We start from the raw sequence: 7,142 nt of genomic DNA, 5'->3' as shown, positions 1-7,142 counted from the left end.
CTATTCAGAAATCCCGCATTTAACACAGAAATCACGCATTTTCTTTTTGAGAATTCACCATTTAACCCGAAAATCACGCATTTTCTCTTAGAGAGTCCACCATCTTACCCGAAAATCACGCATTTTCTCTTCGAGAATCCCCCCATTTAAGCAAAAAATAACGAGTTTTCTCTTCGGGAATCCTCCATTGAACCTTTCCTGGGGGGTAGTCAGCTTTTAAATGCTATCTTGGAGAGCTGCAGCCAGGCTCCACCTTCCATTTTAGGACTGGATTGCTTCCACCTGTGCTTTCATAGCTGACTCATTTCTGCCTCAGCTGTTCAATCAGTGGTTCAGGCCATGACTCAGCATCTCCCATTCACCTGGGGAGGTGCAGCCCTGCGAGCACAGCTGATGGCAATTTGGCTGTGGGGTGGGGCTGAGACGGGCTCCTCCCCTCCCTGACCCCATTTAAGGTCTGGGAAGCTAAGGGGCAGCATCTGAGTCTCGGTGTGCTTCCTTGAGGGTGTGGGGGTGAGTCCTTCTGTATTGGAGGGCTGTGATCTACCCCTTTGCTGGGGGTTCATAGCTGCATTTTGGGGCTGGCAGCCATCTGTACCTGGAAACTGCTTCTTTGGGGGAGCGAGTGAGTATTGGTCCTTGGAATGGGGTAAGTGGTTCTTTCTGAATTTCAGGGCTCTGAGCTCCTCTTTTGGGGGGATCTTGACCCCATGTAAGAAGTGGTAGCTTTCAGGCCTGTATCTGAACTTGGAGACTGCTTCCTTCGAGGTGTGGGGGGAAAGCCCTTAAATGGGGTGAGGGATTCCTGCTTTATTGTAGAGCTGTGAGCCATGTCTTTCCGGGGAGATCCTGAGCTGGATTAGAGCAGCTGTATCTGCTGTGTGTGTCCCTACGGTGCCTTCAGTCTTGTCCTAAGGGAAATGAAGGGGTTGTCTCCTGTTCTCTGAGCAGCTGATGGATGGACTGACATCCATTCCTTCCTTTCACAGTTCCCTTGCTTCTGGATTGCTTCAATGAGCCCTAACGATGCTGATTGGCTGACTGAGCGCTGCGGTTCTGGACACGGTGACAGTTAATACCCTATTCCGTTCAGGGGTTCTGCATTCTGCAGGTCCTGTTTGCAGCCCTTTTCAAGCCCATTTCTTTCTGGTTGAGCCGCTGTTTCCTCTTTCATGGTTTTCACCTCATGATCTCCAACCTCAGCTCCAAATGTGGTTTGTCTTCTCCCCCATCATCCCATCTTATGGCTGTAATTCACAGTGGCATGTGTTAATTACACCCACGCAGAGTTGTTTAAGGGCATGCTGGGCATCATTATCATGTTTTAAATTATGTCCTCTCTTCTGGTCTCAGTTTGCAGCTCAGTGGGTTTTAAGGATTGTTGGGACTCCTCTAATCGGTGGTGTGAGGCCTGTGGAGCAGCTAATGGAACATCACGACTATGCTGACTTCCCCAGGGTATTACGGTCATTTCTGTCTCACCAGCAGATCTGGGTTTGTGTTAATAAAAAGAAAGGGTTGTCCTCTTCTGGATGACTACAGTCAGGATCTCCAGATATCTCATCCCAATTGTCAGGAGATGCTATTTGTTTCCTAATCCGTATGATACCCAAACCCCCACACCTTTTCCTCCCATCCCCTGACCCCCATTAAGTAACTTATAAACAGCATTAATTATATCCCTAATACTCCCTTGCGTCATCCTATAGAGCAATGCACGCAGGGTGCAGCCCTACATATGCGGGGCAGCGCCTTCATTCCTGCATTGTGTCCAACAGGTGGCAGCAGAGAGCTGCAGCGCTCCCGAGTGCTGTAAGGACTGCACGGAGAGACGTGCGGGTCTTCACGGGAACAGCCAGGAACCGAAAGCTGCATTTCCCGGGATGCCCTGGAGCTCCACTTTGCTGACTGGTAATTGTCTGCCCAGCAGGTAAGGACAATGCACACCCACCAGTGTTTACCCGCTTACTCAGTGAGACACAAGGTAGGAGTTCCCAGAGCTCCTTTCTGCACTTCAGGGTTCCCCGAAGGCTGCCCGTCCTATTCTTTGCACGTTCTCCTTGGCTCTGGCCTTTCACGGCGGTGTTCTCCTTCCCTTTGCCCTTGGCGTTCCCTACTGCATTCTCTTGTCCCTCTTGTTTTTGCATTCCTTGTCATGTTCTCTTGGCCATTGCCCTTGACTTTCTTGGCCACATTCACTTCAACATTCAGTTTTGGCGTTCCCTGCAGTGCTCTCTTGCCCTTCTGTTTTGGCGTTTCTTGTCGTGTTCTCTTGGCCATTTCCTTGGCATTTCCTTCCACATTCTCTTGGCCCTTACCTAGGCGTTCCCTTGCCCTCCTGTTTTTGCGTTCCATGCCCCATTCTCTTGGCTATTGAACTTGTTTTTCTTCTGCCACGTTCTCTTCAGCATTCAGTTTTGGCGTTCCCTGCAGTGTTCTCTTGCCCTCCTGTTTGGGCAATTCCTGCGGCGTTCTCTTTGGCATCATGTTCTGGTGTTCCCAGCCACCTTCTCTCAGCCTTCTGCCTTGGCCTTCTTTGCCGTGTTCTCTTTGGCCTCCTGTTTTGGCACTTCCTGCCACGTTCTCTTAGCCCTTGCCCTGACCTGAGCATTCCATGCCGTGTTCCCTCGGCCGTCTGTTTTGGCATTTTTTGCTGTGTTCTCTTGGCCTTTGCCCTTGGCCTTTCCTGCTGCTGTCTCCTCGCCCTCACCTTGGCTTTCCGTTGGGTGCTCTCCTTGCTTTTGCCCTTCCCTTCGCCTTGGCTGTTTGCTTTGCCTTTACCTTGGCTTTCGGTGGGAGTTCAGCTTGCCTTTTTTCTTTGGCTCTCTGGGATTGGCTGGGAGGCAGCAGTGAATGTTCATCTTGACCTGAACCCGTAGCTTAATGTGAGCTCTAATGATAATTATGTTAACCCACAGTGTATATGTAAACCTAACTATTAAGCCAATATTAAAAACTGTCTCTTAACCTAAATGCTGCAATAAAAATAATGCCTGCTTGTTTTCTGTCACAGTACCCTTAATCCTAATCATAGTGTGGAAAACAATTGTTAAGCTAATTGTAACTTCAAACTTATGCATAGCATTTATTATATTCCTAATACTCCCTTGCGTCATCCTATAGAGCAATGCACACGGGGTGCAGCCCTACATATGCGGGGCAGCGCCTTCATTCCTGCATTGTGTCCAACAGGTGGCAGCAGAGAGCTGCAGCGCTCCCGAGTGCTGTAAGGACTGCACGGAGAGATGTGCGGGTCTTCACGGGAACAGCCAGGAACCGAAAGCTGCATTTCCCGGGATGCCCTGGAGCTCCACTTTGCTGACTGGTAATTGTCTGCCAGCAGGTAAGGACAATGCACACCCACCAGTGTTTACCCCTTACTGAGTGAGACACAAGGTAGGGTTCCCAGAGCTCCTTTCTGCACTTCAGGGTTCCCCAAAGGCTGCCCGTCCTATTCTTTGCACGTTCTCCTTGGCTCTGGCCTTTCACGGCGGTGTTCTCCTTCCCTTTGCCCTTGGCGTTCCCTACTGCATTCTCTTGTCCTCTTGTTTTTGCATTCCATGTCATGTTGTCTTGGCCATTGCCTTTGGCCTTCTTTGCGGCATTCTTTTCGGCCTCCGGTTTTGGCATTCCCTGCTGCGTTCTCTTTGGCCATCACTTCTGGTGTTCCATGCAGTGTTCTATTTGGCCTTATGTTTTTGCCATCCATGCCACGTTCTCCTGGCCATCGCGTTTGACCGCCTTTGCCACATTCTCTTTGGCGTTCCCTTCCATGTTCTCTTTGACCTTTGCCCTTGGCCTTCTTTGCCGTGCTCCTTTCAGCCTCCTGTCGTGGCATTCTCTGCGACGATCTCTTTGGCCTTTGGTTTTGGCATTCCTTGTTGCGTTCTGTTTGGCCTTTGCCTTTGGCCTTCTTGTTTTGGCATTCCCTACAGCGTTCTCTTCGGTCTTTGGTTTTGGCCTTCTGTGCTGCATTCTCTTTGGCCATTGCCCTTGGCCTCCTGCATCGGCCTTCCCTGCAACGTTCTCATGGACCTCGCCCTCCATTTTGGCCTTGCCACGGTGTTCTCTTTGGTCTCTGTTTTGTTCTCTGAGGCCCTCTCTTTGGGCCTGCCCTCTGAGGAGGTCTTCTCTTTGGTGTTCTCCATACCTTTGCTTTCACTGTGCCTTTGACGTTGCCTTCCCTTGGTTGTTGTCTATGCCTTTGCCCTCGGTTTTGGTGTTCCCTTGGGTGTTGTTGCCTTTGCCTTGGCCTTCCCTACCAGTCCCTTTGAGCATAACCCTAATAAACCTAACCCTTATACCTTCACCCCAATCCTAATGAGCTCTGAACTCCAAACATAGCTGCTAATCTGATGCAACGCCCTCAGCAAACTTACCAAAGGTGCACTCCATGCCATCAGGCAGGTCTTCAATGAAGATATTGGACAGAACAGGCCTGAAGAGCACTCAGGATGGCATACCAGCTGCATTTAACACGATGGAGCAGCACTCATTAGGCCAGGCGGTTCAGCTAGTTCTTCATCTAGCAAGCAGCGTACCCGTCCAAGTAGCCGGCTGCAATCTTTCAGAGAATTTCGAGGGATAGCACATCAAAGGCTTTGCCTCACTCAGGGGGTTGGGTCACCTTCGCTTTGAGATTGCTAGCGTGGCTGACCCTAATCCCGTAACTGACATCCCGTAGCTGGACAGGGACCATTCGCACTCCATCCAGGCTGTTTGAGACTCACGGCCATGCTGAGAGTCACACTGATTTCAGCGCGTGCAGTCATTTTGCATCAACCCAATTGGCTTTATCTTTACAAATAATTTATCTCAACCAAATTGGCTTTAGCTTTGCAGTTAATGCATTGCAAATAAGTTGGCTTTAGCTTTGCCTTGCTTACGGGGTTGGGTTAGCTTTGCTTTGTTTGTTTGTACCGCAGGGCTAACCCAACCCCGTAACCAACGCCCGAGGCCTTTGGAGCCCATTTGCGCTCCTTCCCGGCCAGTCTGAGACTCGCGCCCCTTTGCGGCCATTCTGAGAGTTGTGCCGATTTTGGCAGGTGCAGTCAATTGATCTTGCCCAAATTGGCTTTAGCTTTGCAATCAATTGATCTCAGCCAAATTGGCTTTAGCTTTGCCTTGCTTACGGGGTTGGGTTAGCTTTGCTATGTTTGTTTGTACCGCAGGGCTAACCCAACCCCGTAACCAATGCCCAAGGCCAGCAGAGGCCATTTGTGCTCCTTCCCGGCCAGTCTGAGACTCGCGCCCCTTTGTGGCCATTCTGAGAGTTGTGCTGATTTTGGCATGTGCAGTCAATTGATCTTACCCAAAATTGGCTTTAGCTTTGCAATCAATTGATCTCAGCCAAATTGGCTTTAGCTTTGCCTTGCTTATGGGGTTGGGTTAGCTTTGCTTTGTTTGTTTGTACCGCAGGGCTAACCCAACCCCGTAACCAACGCCTGAGGCCTTTGGAGCCCATTTGCGCTCCTTCCCGGCCAGTCTGAGACTCGCGCCCCTTTGCGGCCATTCTGAGAGTTGTGCCGATTTTGGCAGGTGCAGTCAATTGATCTTGCCCAAATTGGCTTTAGCTTTGCAATCAATTGATCTTGCCCAAATTGGCTTTAGCTTTGCAATCAACTGATCTTGCCCAAATTGGCTTTAGCTTTGCAATCAATTGATCTCAGCCAAATTGGCTTTAGCTTTGCCTTGCTTACGGGGTTGGGTTAGCTTTGCTTTGTTTGTTTGTACCGCAGGGCTAACCCAACCCCGTAACCAACGCCCGAGGCCTTTGGAGCCCATTTGCGCTCCTTCCCGGCCAGTCTGAGACTCGCGCCCCTTTGTGGCCATTCTGAGAGTTGTGCTGATTTTGGCATGTGCAGTCAATTGATCTTACCCAAAATTGGCTTTAGCTTTGCAATCAATTGATCTCAGCCAAATTGGCTTTAGCTTGGCCTTGCTTACGGGGTTGGGTTAGCTTTGCTTTGTTTGTTTGTACCGCAGGGCTAACCCAACCCCGTAACCAACAGAGCCCATTTGCGCTCCTTCCCGGCCTGTCTGAGGCTTGCATTTACTTCAGGTGGGCTGAGATGTGCTCTGCTCTTGAGGTGGGTTGGAGTACACAATATTAGTGTAAATGTAATGTTATTTATTGGATATGGAGGCTTTGTGACCTTTGTCTTGTGAATCGGACATATGTGTTATATGTAAACCATGCCTTAAAATGTATGGAGTGCGCGGGTGCTGCGCCTGTAAACAGTGTCTTGCAATTGTATGGAGTACGCGGGTGCTGCGCCTGTAAACAGTGTCTTGCAATTGTGTAAACGGTGTCTTGCAATTGTATGGAGTACGCGGGTGCTGCTGCCTGTAAACGGTGTCTTGCAATTGTATGGAATCAGTGTATTCATGTTTTGTTTGTCAACATGTAGGCATTGCTGTAGTGTGCATACAATTGTATGAGTCATGTCTTGAGGAAACAGTGCTGTAATGAACAAATACTTGTGCAATCTAATTCAGTGGTGTGCCTTGATTCAACATTACCAGGACACAGATCCCACTTGAAGCTAAGTGCAACAGGTAGGTGTGAAGGTAAGGTAGACTGTGAGACATTGGGTTAGACTTAGGGTTAGGTGTTAGACTTAGACTTAGACTTAGACTTAGACTTTTAGGGTTAGACTTAGACTTAGACTTTTAGGGTTAGACTTAGACTTAGACTTTTAGGGTTAGACTTAGACTTAGACTTTTAGGGTTAGACTTAGACTTTTAGACTTAGACTTAGACTTAGACTTAGACTTTTAGGGTTAGACTTAGGGTTAGACTTTTAGGGTTAGACTTAGACTTAGGGTTAGACTTAGACTTTTAGGGTTAGACTTAGACTTAGGGTTAGACTTAGACTTTTAGGGTTAGACTTAGACTTAGACTTTTAGGGTTAGGGTTAGGGTTAGGGTTAGGGTTAGACTTTTAGGGTTAGACTTAGACTTAGACTTTTAGGGTTAGGGTTAGGGTTAGGGTTAGGGTTAGGGTTAGGGTTAGGGTTAGGGTTAGGGTTAGGGTTAGGGTTAGGGTTAGGGTTAGGGTTAGGGTTAGGGTTAGGGTTAGGGTTAGGGTTAGGGTTAGGGTTAGGGTTAGGGTTAGGGTTAGGGTTAGGGTTAGGGTTAGGG

At 48.9% G+C, this 7,142-nt stretch overlaps 1 long non-coding RNA gene across 3 annotated transcripts; it reads left to right on the top strand.

Moving 5' to 3' along the window:
- Positions 1-477: 477 nt before the first annotated feature.
- Positions 478-6,696, top strand: LOC112530187. 3 transcript variants are annotated; one of them, XR_005841574.2, is made up of 5 exons: positions 478-1,071; positions 1,354-1,458; positions 1,779-1,930; positions 3,193-3,343; positions 4,404-6,696. It is a non-coding gene; the product is annotated as an uncharacterized LOC112530187 (long non-coding RNA). The 3 variants fall into 3 exon arrangements; XR_005841572.2 differs by having other exon boundaries at positions 478-1,458; XR_005841573.2 differs by lacking the exon at positions 3,193-3,343 and having other exon boundaries at positions 478-1,458.
- The last annotated feature ends 446 nt before the right edge of the window (positions 6,697-7,142 follow it).

The sequence above is a fragment of the Gallus gallus genome, chromosome 22, assembly GCF_016699485.2.
Source record: "Gallus gallus isolate bGalGal1 chromosome 22, bGalGal1.mat.broiler.GRCg7b, whole genome shotgun sequence".
Lineage (NCBI taxonomy): Eukaryota > Metazoa > Chordata > Aves > Galliformes > Phasianidae > Gallus > Gallus gallus.
This window is presented reverse-complemented; position numbering and strand designations above follow the sequence as displayed.